The 14,075-nt window shown below is 38.8% G+C and overlaps 1 pseudogene; it reads right to left on the bottom strand.

Annotated features, from left to right (window-relative positions):
- Positions 1-1,079: 1,079 nt before the first annotated feature.
- LOC123939303 lies at positions 1,080-1,690 on the bottom strand (annotated as a pseudogene).
- Positions 1,691-14,075: the final 12,385 nt, after the last annotated feature.

The following is a 14,075-nucleotide window of genomic DNA, read 5'->3' as shown; positions in this document are numbered from 1 at the left end:
ACTTACTAGCCTGTAGCCAGAAGTGAGGAAAGGGTAACTCCTGAGGGAGTCACTTGTTTCCTTGGGAGGAGAGCTTTTCTGTTTGTTTTATTTTCAGTAGCCACCATTTTTACTGTGCATCGGCCATGTGTCCAGACCTTTCATCCTGGGTGTCACTGCATCTTCACCAACCAATTAGCACAGCCATGACAACCATGACCTACAAGAAACTGAGGCTCTGAGAGCTTAAATCACCTGCCCAAGTTTCCCAGCTGGTAAATAATGGGGGGGGGGGGATCTTAATCCAGATCTGTCACATTCCAGAGCCTGCATTCTTTCTACTTTTCTACCGGTTATTCTCCTTAATGAAGGGTCACTAATGCAGTCTCTGGGGTGACCAAGAGTCACTCTTTTGGAAATTCCTAACAGGTTTTTTTTTTTTTTAAAGACTTTATTTATTAGACAGACAGAGATCACAAATAGGCAGAAAGGCAGGCAGTGAGGGGGGAAACAGGCTCCCTGCTGAGCAGAGAGCCCGATGTGGGGCTCGATCCCAGGACCCTGAGATCATGACCTGAGCCAAAGGCAGAGGCTTTAACCCACGGAGCCACCCAGATGCCTGGAAATTCCTAACAGGTATTAAAGGATAGGTTTAGATTTAAGGGGTCCTGGCAATAGGGGTCAAGAATCTTCAAAGATCTAAGATATTCCTTGGGCTAGAGACCCTAGATATAGACAGGTAGACCTTGACAGTTCTGTGGACACAAAAACAAAGTTCCAGTGAGACACACATCTCCCTTGCCATTGTGTGGCTGTGTAGGTATATACCAGTTCTTAACCACACATCACTCAATCCCAAAGAAGGGCTATACAGTTCTGAAAATTTGTACACACTCATATATACTCAGTAGTCCCTTCATGCCCATGCATGAGCATACATGCACACACATTCACATACACACACACACACACACACACACACACACACACACACACATTCTCTCTCTCTTTCTCTCTCTCTCTCTCTTTCTCATTCATTGATGCCCTGGCACAGTTACGTGAAAACCAAAGCAGGTGGTAGGAAAGAGGCTTTCACTGGATCAGATGAGGATGGCAATGCCAGATGTGGCCTCATGACACTAGCGAGCAGACAACTGGCCCGAGATGCTAAAGATTCTGCCATTGCCACTATGGTCACTATGGGTAGAGGGAATGGCCACATGGACGGGAAGGCAGTGTCAACTCATACACAGCAAACCCAGCAGCAAGAGCAAACCTGAAGCAGCCAGGCTATGCCCATGAGCAGCATGGCAGCCAGTGGCCAAGCAGGGGCAGTGACGAGCCCAGCCGGCATCAGGCCAGTGACCAGAAGCACAGGAACACTGAGCAGCACTGAGAGCACCGGCACTTCTACCACGGCATTTTAGGGCCATGTAGTGGGGCTGGCACAGGCCGTTCATGTCCTTCAGGCCTGAGCTCATCATCTGCTTCACCAGAACCAGGAGGCCCTACAGGCAGAACACAGTGCCTGCCGCCAGCCAGCACCTGACCAAGCAGCTGCTGGGGAGGAGAGCAGTACTGGGCCACTACTGCCCAGCCCGCCACAAGGCCGACAGGAAAAACAAGAACTCTTTCTCAGAAAAGGCTGCCTGCCTCTATATCCCGAAATGTTCACAGGCAAAAATGTAGACACGTCCTCAGGGTCCTCCATCAAGATAGTCCCATCTCATGTTTCAGGGCCCCCGGTTTTTCTAACCAGCACCTTGGCCTTGGTATAACAAAGCAGAGCGTTACGTGATCATTCAACTATTTCTGGAGTTTTGCAACACTATGAGATCTTCAGCCTGCTGCACATTCTGTGTTTTCACTACAAGAAATAAGGACCTCTTCATAAGATACCAAAGCTTGTTGACAGCCTGTAGTCCCTTATTATTCCTCCGGTGGGCATCAACACAACTTGGAAGTAACCAGCCAACTCCACTACATTCGTAGGCACTGTTAACCCAAAACTTTCAAATGCCTGAATCCTTAAATCCTGCCACAGCATTGACCCAGGCATTTTCCTGTCACCACCAATGAACTTCATCATCAGTATAATCCTGAGCAATTAACACTGATTGTCCAAAGGAGTACTGTTGCCCATCTGCCAAGCAGAACAATGTCCTCTTCACCCACCAGGCAATGAGTAAGCCAGAACTAAGTCCCTGCCTTACTCATTGTTTTGTTGGATAACTCCTGATACCATTTGTGTTATTTGGATACTCCGAGAAGCACATGATACTAAGAATTAGCTGTGCAAAGATTTATTAGGGGAAACAACTGTGAGGAAATCTAAAAAAAAAAAAAAAAGGCCCTTGCGAGGGAAAAGGAAAGAACGAAAAGCTGGGTACAAGAGTAATAGAAAACATGAGGGTTGTAAGAAAGTTTGGCAAAGTTGTTGGCACATCCTCAGCCAAAGTTGCCCATCAGAGGAGTCCTGCACCTCCCGATATTGGGCTTACCTTAGCATCCTTCAATCTCAATAGCAGATGTATCTGGCTCAGGGGGCAAATATGCTTTCTGTGATTGTTAATTATGCTACTGAGTTAAAGTGTTTCATTTCATTGAAACTTAGAAGCAAACAAAAGAATGTAGAGGCTTTATATATGTCTTAAATTTATAGCTCCCTTCTTTATTTCCCTATGCTTCTGTCAGTGCCATAATCCCCATATTCTCTTGTTCTATAATTTTCTTGCAATTAATCTTTGAAGTCCTCAGAAATTCCAAAGACATTATATAAATGACTTATAATTAAATTATAACCTCAAAGTTATTATGTTGAGAATACTAGATGAATCCATGTGAAGTGGGGATTATAAGTGATTTTTTAAAATAATATGTGTTTTCAGTTATGTTAAGAATAATTAAAACAAAAAATTGTTGTAGTAAAAAATTAATCATTCTTCCTATAGTATTACATCAATGCAGATATCATTCAGGTTTTTAAATTTTTTAATAAGTAATCTCTATATACAATGTGGTGCTTGAACTCACCAAGATCAAGATTCACATACTCTACTGACTGAGCCAGCCAGGCATCCTCTTTTCTTTTTAATATAACTATTCAATAGTTCCATGTATTACTCAGTTCTCATCAAAATAATGTACTCTTGAGTTAGAGGCTGGGAAGATGGCAAATAAGAGAAAGTTAAGCTCACTTCATTCCATACATTCAACTAGATAACACATCAACATAAACAACTCAAAAAATGACCCAAAGACTGGCAGAACAAACTCCGTAACTAAATGTAGAGAAGAGGCCACATCCAATAGGGTAGGAAGAGCTAAGATGTGGTGGGGAGTAAAGAGCCTATGGCCACCCACAGGGTGTGGAACAGGGAGGGAGCCACGGGTGTGGAGAAAGGCAAGAAATATACTATCACACTGGAGCTCACAAGGGGGAAACAAATCCATGTAGCATTTGGCATTGAAAGTGGGAGGGGACAAATTTCCTGAGTTCTTACAACCAGAGGGACTTAAAGTCCGGAATTCTACAAATCAATGGGCTCTGTTCTTGGAGAACGCAAAGAGCAACAAGAGGCCCAGAGACACCCTTTAAAAGATAGCACAAAAACAGCCCTAGGAAATACAGTGTAGAAACAGCAGTTTGAAAAATACCTGGGACATAAGGGAGGGAGAGTAGTTTATTCATTCCAGAGTATGTCCTAGAGAGTGACTCCTCTAGAAGCAAAGAGGCTGGCAGGTGCCATTTCCCTCTCCTTCCCCCCAGCACAAACACAAAGCCACCTGAGGGAACCAGCAGAGTGCCAACACGCCAACTAACTTGCTTACACCAAGCTCCACCCCACTGCACTTTGGTGGATCTTCCCTTTGCAATCATGCTTGCCTCAGTCCCAGCTCTGTGGGTCCCCTCACCCAGAAGACTGGTACAAACCTTGCCAACATTGCATTTCCCCACCTGTGTGCTTTGCAGGGCCTCAGTCCTGCCAGCGATGGTAGTGGGCCCTGCAGAAGGATGAGGTGCACCTTGTTAAAACTGCACACCCTGCCTACTACACGGTCCAGGTCTCAGCAGTGGCTATGGCACATTTCATTTCACAAGCAGGCCTGCTCACACCTTGTTAAAACTGCACGACCCACCCTGGCCAGGGACCAAACACTGCCCACAGCAGGCAAAGAGAGCTTCTACAGATGTCGGAGTCAAAGGAGAAAGTGGCCACGACAAAACAGCAAGCTTTATGCAAGACACATAGGAGACACCCACTAAAACGCCACAATCTGGGGAACAGGGAACACTGTACTGCAGGGCACTACAGGCCCTATTCTTCATAAGGTCCATTATTTTCAAGAGTAGAGACATGCCTGACTTTCCTGACACAAAGAAGCATGCACAGAGACACCTGTGTGGCTCAGTGGGTTAAGCCTCTGCCTTCAGCTCAGGTCATTATCTCAGGGTCATGGGATCGAGCCCCGCATCGGGCTCTCTGCTCAGCAGGGAGCCTGCTTCCCCCCTCTCTCTCTCTGCCTGCCTCTCTGCCTACTTGTGATCTCTCTCTCTCTCTGTGACAAGTAAATAGATGAAATATTTAAAAAGAAAACAAAAGCAAAAACAAAACAAAAAAAACAAGGAAGCATGCACAGAGACTCAGACAAAATGAGAAGGCAGAGTAATTTGACTCAAATGAAATAAAAAGATAAGACCAAAGAGCCAGAGATCTAAGTTAAAAGGTATAAATAACATGGCTGATAGAGAATTTAAAGTAGGAATCATGAAGATAACTCACAGACTTGAAAAAAGAATGGAGGACCTCAATGAGACCCATAACATAACAAAGAGATAAAAAAGAACCAATCAGAGATTTTAAAAAATCCAATAAATGAAAGTAAAATACATTATATGGAATAAATAGTGGCTAGAGGAAGCAGAGGAATAAATTGGTGACCTGGAAGACAGAGTAATGGAAAGTAATCAGACTGAGCAGGTGAGAGAAAAAAAAATATATATGTAAAGTGAGAATAGACTTAGGGAATACAGCAAATCCATCAAGTGTAATGACATTTTAAGGATCCCAGAAGGAGAAGAGAGAGAAGAGGGAGCAGAAAAGTCATTAGAATAAAGGCTAAAAACCTCCCTAATCTAGGCAAGGAAACATTCAGAACCAGGAGGCAAAGATTCCCCAACTAAATCAACCCAAGGAGGTCCACAGCAAGATATATAGTAAGTAAAATTGAAAAAAGTAGTAATAAAGAGACAATTTTTTAAAATGTAAAAGCAGCTATATATTAACTATGCTAGAATAAAAATAAACCCCCCAAAAAATTTAAAACAGTAAGAGAAAATAAGATAGTTATATATGAGGAAAACCCCATAAGGCAATCAGCAGGTGTTTCAGCAGAAACTTTTCAGGTCAGAAAGGAGTGGCATGATATATTCAAAATGTTGAAAATTCTGGCCAAGAATACTCTATCCAGTAAGGCTATCATTCAGAATAGGAGAAGAGATAAATAGTTTCTCAAACAAACAAAGGCTAACGAAGTTTGTGACCACTATCAGCCCTACAAGAAATGTTAAAGGAGACTCTTTGAGTGGAAAGAAGAGATTCTAAAGTAAGAATATGAAAAGTTGGAAACACAGAAGCTATAAAAATAAGTATATCTGTAAAAATCAGTCAAAGGTTCACAAAATAAAAGGATGTAAAATATGATACCATTTACCTAAGACATGGAAGGGAGAGGAGTAAAGAAAGGGTTTAAACTTAAGTATCCATCAACTTAATACAGACTGCTATATGCAGCAGATGTTATATACAAACCCAGTGATAACACAAATCAAAAACCAGTAATAGATATGCAACGAATAAAGAGAAAGGAATCTAAGTATACCACTAAAGAAAGCCAGTGAATCATGAAAGAGGACAAGAGAAGAAAGGATCAGAGAAAACTTAAAAAACAGCCACAAAATAAGCAATAAAATGGCAAAAAATACATATATACCAATAATTACTTGGGATATAAATGGACTAAATGCTCCAAACAAAAGACATAGGATGATAGCATGAATTTAAAAAAATTCAAGATCCATCCATATGCTCCCTATAAGAAATTCATTTCAGACATAAAGACACATGCAGATCAAAAGTGAGGGGATAAAAAATTAATCATTCAAATGGATATAAAAAGAAAGCAGGGTAGTGATATTTATATTGGACAAAATGGACTTTAAAATGAAGACTGTAACAAGAGACAAAGAAGGATACAGTAAATTAATAAAGGGGAAAACCCAACAAGAAGATATAACAATTGTAAATATCAAAGAAGAAATCATAAATTAGATAGGCCTGTATAACTATACAGTTCCTTCTTAGCACCTCTTTTGCTGCATCCCAATGATTTTCTGCCATTGTGTTTCATTTTCATTTTTCTTCATGTAATTTTATATTTCTTCAGTTTCTTGGTTGACCCATCCATTATTTAGTAACATGTTATTTAACCTCCATATATTTGTGCTCTTTCCAGATTTTTTCTTGTGGTTCATTTATAGTTTCATAGTGTTGTGGTCAGAAAAGATGCATGGTATAACTTCAGTCTTTTTGAATTTTTTGAAAATTATTTTGTGGCCTAATATGTGATCTATCCTGGAGAATATTCTGTGTGGACTTAAAAAGAACGTGTAGGATAGAATGTTCTGAATGTATCTGTCAAATCCATCTTGTCCTGTGTGTCATTCAAAGCCGCCATTTCTGTGTTGATTTTGACGTTCTGTTTAGATGATCTGTCCATTGATATAAGTGGTATGTTCAAGTTCCCTACTATTATTGTATTACTATTGATGACTTCCTAAACCATCGATGAGTTTCTTGTTATTAACTGTTTTATGCATTTGAGTGCTCTCATGTTGGCTGCATTAATACAAAAAAAAGTTGTTTTATCTTCTTGTTGGATCATCCCCAGATACCCTTTCTACAGATGCACTGCAAGCGTCAATCATTCCATCAGCTTTTCTGTACAATCTTTTTTCTTTTTGTCATATTTATCTCTGCATAGAGGCTTGAGACAGGTGACCTTATCTGCATTTGAACTTTTAATGGAATTTCATCTGGTTGTGTTAGTTTCTGTCAAAATATAATCCTCACATAACTTAGCACTAAACATCTAGAGACAAAAAGAGTACATAAATAGTCAAAATTATCTGTTAAAACTTTTTTCAGATTATCATTTCATAAGTTTTTCTTTTTGCCACTTTTATTATCTCAAGTATTTCCACTTTTACCTGGATTTCTACTATATATATAACACTCTAATCACATTATGTGCAACTATATTCTTAATGATACAAATGCTTCTGGCAGATGACTCAAAGAGCTTAAGATATTTTATAACCAAAGTCAGTTTTCTCCCAAGTGAAATTCACATGTCTGTCTTTTCAAATGATTTCTAAGAAGACAATAAACCTTGTCAATATACTAGAATTGATTCCACTTGTCTGTTATCATTTTGTAAGAATGGCCCATCTCCAAAGAAATTATCAAATGAACCATGAAAAAACTCTACACTGACATTAACATTGGCACTAGTATAACAGAAAATGATGTACTCTGCTCTTTTTCAGTTGGACAGATATGACACAAACATTTTTGGTAAATACTATGATGAGTTAATTTGCTTTCAATTCTTTTTTTTTTAATTTTATTTTTATTTATTTTGACAGAGAGAGATCACAAATAGGCAGAGAGGCAGGCAGAGAGAGAAGGGGAAGCAGGCTCCCCGTTGAGCAGAGAGCCTGATGTGGGGCCCAATCCCAGGACCCTGAGACCATGACCTGAGCTAAAGGCAGAGGCTTTAACCCACTGAGTTACCCAGGTGCCCCTTCTTTCAATTCTTTATGAAGAGAAGGGATTTATTATGAATGGAATTCCCATTATGAGTCATATTCGTTTAACAATTCTCAGTGCAATCTTTGCAGACTAAAGTAAGTATATATGAGTCACATGTACTCCCTTTATTCGTTATAGTATGTCAGCTTGTATTCCTGTTATAGATACATGGGTGGGACCATGGATGAAACTAAACAACCCATATTTGGACTTTTGGTTTTAGGTCTGAGGTAGAAGCCACGCTGAAAAAAACTATTCCATCTCTCGTTTTTATAGCGTCCTATCTAGTTCATGCTTAATCTTCAAGGGTAAAGGCAATTACAGTACAGGAATATATCTAAATACATTAAAAGTTCAAATATGAAGGAAGAAAAAGAAGGCTCACTGAAAGAGGAGTGTGAGCAGCAAAACCTAAGTAATTTTCTAAGTAATTTTCTAAGTAATAACCAAAGAAAGTAAGAGTCTCTATGTCTTTCCATTTAGTCTCACTTTTTTAAAAATATTTAAACCTAAACAGCACAGTGGTGACATTATCATGTTTCTGAAGATTCCATTTTCTATCAAGATAGACAGCAGCCCCAGGTTGGGAAAAGATTTAGGGAGAAAGTCTTATATGTCCCCCCATTAATGAGTAGCGGCCTTTAAAAAATATCCCCTTAATGAGTAAATACCCTTAATTCAGTGTAGGAAAATATCTCACTAGTTAAAATTCTTCATAAAATATTATGAACATGCGTTTATCTGAGAAAAGGATCACAACTTTCATCAAGTCATTGTCAGATCTATAAAAACAACCACATTAAATAACTCAAGGATTATTGTTGTACTTTCTGTTTGTTCCCTACTCCCACCCTGCTTCCTGTCATATTTTACTGTTGCAAAATTTATTGTTGCAGAATTTCTGTAGCACTATGGAAGTACTTGCTTTTGAACTTCTCAAACTGAAAGTCTAATGCAACTTTAACTTTTCCTCAGATCCACATCTCTGCATTCGAAAGACACTTTCACCTCTGCTACACTGAGAAAATGTCACATAAGGTATTCATTCCAATTTAAAAGCACTTTTTCTCTAAAAAAGATAATTTTCTCTTTCTCAGATGACAAGTTCCTCTTGTTTTCCAATATTTATTTAGCCATTCAGTATATCCGTCTCATTTTTTCATGTTCCTGAGGATACTAGCTATCACACTTACTACATTTCCTCCAGTTTCATCAATTCTACCTATAATTTAAAGCAACTTGTTACTTTCTTGTGAAAATCACCTTTCCTTTCTCCTGTACCAATATACACTTCAAAATTTACACCAAATGAAATACCAAATAGAATGAGTCTAACTTTTACAACAGTGAAGAAGGCATAATTAAGTCTCATGTTAGTTGTACTATACCCCAGCAGAAATCAAAGAAGTATAATTAAAGTAGAAATGTTGTTTAAGAGGGATGGAAGCAAGATGGTGAGGATTAGGAAACTGAAATATCATTAGGTCCCAGGAGTTGAGCTAGGTAGTTATCAAACCATTCTGAACACCTATAAACTCAACAGGAGATAGAAGAGAAGAAGAGTAGCAACTCTAGGAACAGAAAATCAACCACTTTCTGGAAGGTAGGATGTGTGGAGATGTGAATCCAAAGTGATGGGAAAAGAGACCGTGGGGGGAGTCGCCAGCTCCCAGCAAGCAGTAGTGACAGAGAATAAAGAAGTTGAGCAAAAGAGAGACAAACAACTACTGAATCACGAGGGGAGAATTTGAGAGATAAGTGATACCATAAGGAGAAACAATATTAGGATAATTGGGATCCCAGAAGAAGGAGAGAGGGGGGCAGAAGGTATATTGGAGCAAATAATAGGAGAGAATTTCCCTAATATGGCAAAAGGAACAAGCATCAAAATCCAGATGGCACAGAGAACCACCCCTCAAATCAATAAAAATAGAACCACACCCTGAATTCTAATAGTAAAACTTACAAGTCTTAGTGACAAGGAAAATCCTGAACATATAATGGTAGAATGTAACATATAATGGTAGAAATATTAGATTGGCAGCAGACCTGGTAGAGACCTGGCAGGCCAGAAAGGACTGGCATGATATATTCAGAGAACTAAATGAGAGATATATGCAACCAAGAAAACTATATCTATCAAGGCAGTCATTGAAAATATAAGGAGAAATAAAAAGCTTCTAGAACAAACAAAAACTAAAAGAATTTGCAAACACCAAACCAGCCCGTTAGGAAATATTGAAAGGGGTCCTCTAAGCAAAAGAGAGCCTAAAATTAGTAGACCAGAAAGGAACAGAGACAATATACAGTAACAGTCACCTTATAGGCAATACAATGGCACTAAATTCATATCTTTCAATGGTTACCCTGAATGTAAATGGGCTAAATACCCCAATCAAAAGACACAGGGTATCAGAATGGATTAAAAAAACAAAACCCATCAATATGCAGTCTATGAGAAACCCATTTTAGACCCAAAGACACCCCCAGATTTAAAATGAGGGGTGGAAAAAAAATCACAATGCTAATAGACATCAAAAGAAAGCTGGGGTAGAAATCTTTATATCAGGTAAATTAGATGTTAAGCCAAAGATTATAATAAGAGATGAGGAAGGACACTATATCATACTTAAAGGGTCTGTCCAACAAGAAGAACTAACCATTTTAAATGTCTATGCCCCTAATATGGGAGGAGCCAACTAGGTAAATCAATTAATAACAAAATCAAAGAAACACATTGAAAGTAATATAATAATATAATATATAAATAATATAATAATAATAGAGGACTTTAATAACCGCCCACACTGAAATGGATCATCCAAGCAAAAGATCAAATAGGAAATAATGGCCTTAAAGGACACACTGGACCAGATGGACATCACAGATATATTCAGAACATTCCACCCAAAGCAACAGAACACACATTCTTCTCTAGTGGACATGGAACATTCCGCAGAATAGATCACATTCTGGGTCACAAATCAGGTCTCAACCAGTACCAAAAGATTGGGATCATTCCCTGCATATTTTCAGACCACAATGGTTTGAAATAGAACTCAACCACAAGATAAAGCTGGAAAGAACTCAAATACATGGAAGCTAAAGAGCATCCTACTAAAGAATGAATGGGTCAACCAGGAAATTAAAGAAGAATTGAAAAATTTCATGGAAACAAATGATAGTGAAAACACAACTGTTCAAAATCTGTGTATATAGCCATACATGTCTTTCTCAAGAAAAAAGAAAGGTCTCACAAAATAACCCTACACCTAAAGGAGCTTGAGAAAGAACAGCAAAGAAAGCCTAAACCCAGCAGAAGAGAAATAATCAAGATCAGAGCAGAAATCAATGACATAGAAACCAAAAGAATAGTAGAACAAATCAATGTAGGAGTTGGTTCTTTGGTAGAATTAAAAAGATTAATAAACTTAATCTTCATCTGGCAAGACTTATCCAAAAAAAATGGGAGGAAGGATCCAAATTAATTAAATTATAAATGAAAGAGGAGAGATCATAACCAACACCAAAGACATAAAAACAATTATAAGAACATATTCTGAGCAACTATACACCAGCAAATTTGACAATCTGGAAGAAATGGATGCATTCTTACAGACATATAAACTACCAAAACTGAACCAGGAAGAAATAGGAAACCTGAACAGACCCATAACCATTAAGGAGATTGAAGCAGTCATCAAAAATCTCCCAAAATAAGTCAAGCAAGAGAGTCAAGTATCATATGGTTTCACTTATTTGTAGAGCATAACAAATGACATGGAGGACATTGGGAGATGGAGAGGAGAAGGAAGTTGAGGGAAATTGGAAGGGGAGGCGAACCATAGGAGACTATGGACTCTGAAAAACAACCTGAGGGTTTTGAAGGGGTGGGGGTGGGAGGTTGGGGGAACCAGGTGGTGGGTAATGGCGAGAGCACGTATTGCATGGAGCACTGGGTGTTGTGCAAAAACAATGAATACTGTCACGCTGAAAAAATTAATTAATTTTTTTTAAAAAATCTCCCAAAAAAACAGGACCCCAGGGCAACACAGCTTCGCAGGAGAATTCTACCAAACGTTTAAATAAAAATCAATAGCTATTCTCCTGAAACTGTTCCAAAAAATAGAAATGGAAAGAAAACTGCCTCATTTTATGAGTCCACCATTACCTTGATCCCAAAACCAGACAAAGACCCCATCAAAAGGAGAATTACAGACCAATATCCTTGATGAACACGGATGCAAAAATTCTCATGGAAATACCAGCTAATAGGATCCAAAATTCCACTTGGGATTTATTCTGGGGCTAAAGGTTGGTTCAATATCTGCAAGTCAATCAATGTGATATGATACATTAATAAAAGAAAGAACAAGAACCATATGATACTCTCAATAGATGCGGAAAAAGCATTTGACAAAGTACGGCATCCCTTCTTGATCAAAACTCTTCAAAGTGTAGGGATAGAGGGAACATACCTCAATATAATCAAAGCCATCTATGGAAAACCCACAGTGAATATCATTCTCAATGGGAAAAACCGAGAGCTTTTACCCTAAGGTCAGGAACATGGCAGGGATATACACTATCACCACTGCTATTCAACATAGTACTAATAGTCTTAGCCTCAGCAATCAAACAACAAAAAGAAATATAAGGCATCCAAATCAGCAAAGAAGTAGACAAACTTTCACTCTTTGCAGATGTTATAATACTTTATGTGGAAAACCGAACAGACTCCACTCCAAAACTGCTAGAACTCATACAGGAATTCAGAAAGTATCAGGATATAAAATCAATGCAGAGAAATCAGTTGCATTTCTATAACCAACAACAGGAGAGAAGAGAGAGAAATTAAGGAGTCAATCCCATTTACAATTGCACCCAAAACCATCAGATACCTAGGAATAAACCTAACCAAAGAGGCAAAGAATCTGAACTCAGAAAACTATAAAGTACTCATGAGAGAAATAGAGGAAGACAAAGAAATGGAAAAACATTCCACGCTTATACATTGGAAGAATAAATATTGTGAAAATGTCAATACTACCTAAAGCAATGTACTCATTTAATGTAATCCCTATCAAAATACCATCAATTTTTTTCAAAGAAATGGAACAAATAACCCTAAAATTTATATGGAACCAGAAAAGACCCTGAATAGCTAGAGGAATCTTCAAAAAGAAAGCCAAAGTTGGTGGCATCACAATTCCAGACTTCAGGCTCTATTACAAAGCTGTTATCATCAAGACAGTATCATACTGGCACAAAAACAGACACACCGATCAATGGAACAGAACAGAGAGCCCAGAAATGGACTCTCAACTCTATGGTCAACTAATCTTCGACAAAGCAGGAAAGAATGTCCAATGGAAAAAAGACAGCCTCTTCAACAAATGGTGTTGGGAAAATTAGGTAGCCACATGTAGAAGAATGAAGTTGGACCATTTCCTTACACCACACACAAAAATAGACTCTAAATGGATGAAAGACCTCAATGTGAGACAGGAATCCATGAAAATCCTTGAGGAGAACACAGGCAGCAATGTCTTTGACCTCAGCCACAGCAACTTCTTCCTCGAAACATCACCAAAGGCAAGGGAAGCAAGGGCAAAAATGAACTACTGGGAAGTCATCAAGATCAAATGCTTTTTGCACAGCAATGGAAACAGTCAGCAAAACCAAAAGACACCTTACAGAATGGGAGAAGATATTCACAAATGACATATCAGATAAAGGGGCAGTATCCAAAATCTATAAAGAACTTATCAAACTCAACACCCAAAGAACAAATAATCCAGTCAAGGAATGAGCAGAGGACATGAGCAGATATTTCTGCAAAGAAGACCTCCAGATGGCCAACAGACACATGAAAAAGTGTTCCACATCACTTGGGATTAGGGAGATACAAATCAAAACCACAATGAGATATCACCTCATACCAGTCAGAATGGCTAAAATTAACAAGCCAGGAAATGACAGATGCTGGTAAGGATGCAGAGTAAGGGAAACCCTCCTACCTTGTTGGTGGGAAGGCAAGCTGGGGCAGCCAGTCTGGAAAACAGCATGGAGTTTCCTCAAAAAGTTTAAAATAGAGCTTCCCTAAAACCCAGCAATCGCACTACTGGTTATTTGCCTGAAAGACAGAAATGTGGTGATCCGAAGGGGCACGTGGACCCCAGTGTTTACAGCAGCAATATCCACAATAGCCAAATTATGGAA

This window comes from Meles meles, chromosome 3, assembly GCF_922984935.1.
Source record: "Meles meles chromosome 3, mMelMel3.1 paternal haplotype, whole genome shotgun sequence".
In the NCBI taxonomy this organism is placed as follows: Eukaryota; Metazoa; Chordata; class Mammalia; order Carnivora; family Mustelidae; genus Meles; species Meles meles.
Note: the sequence above shows the minus strand (reverse complement) of the source record. Positions and strands in the feature narration are given on the sequence as shown.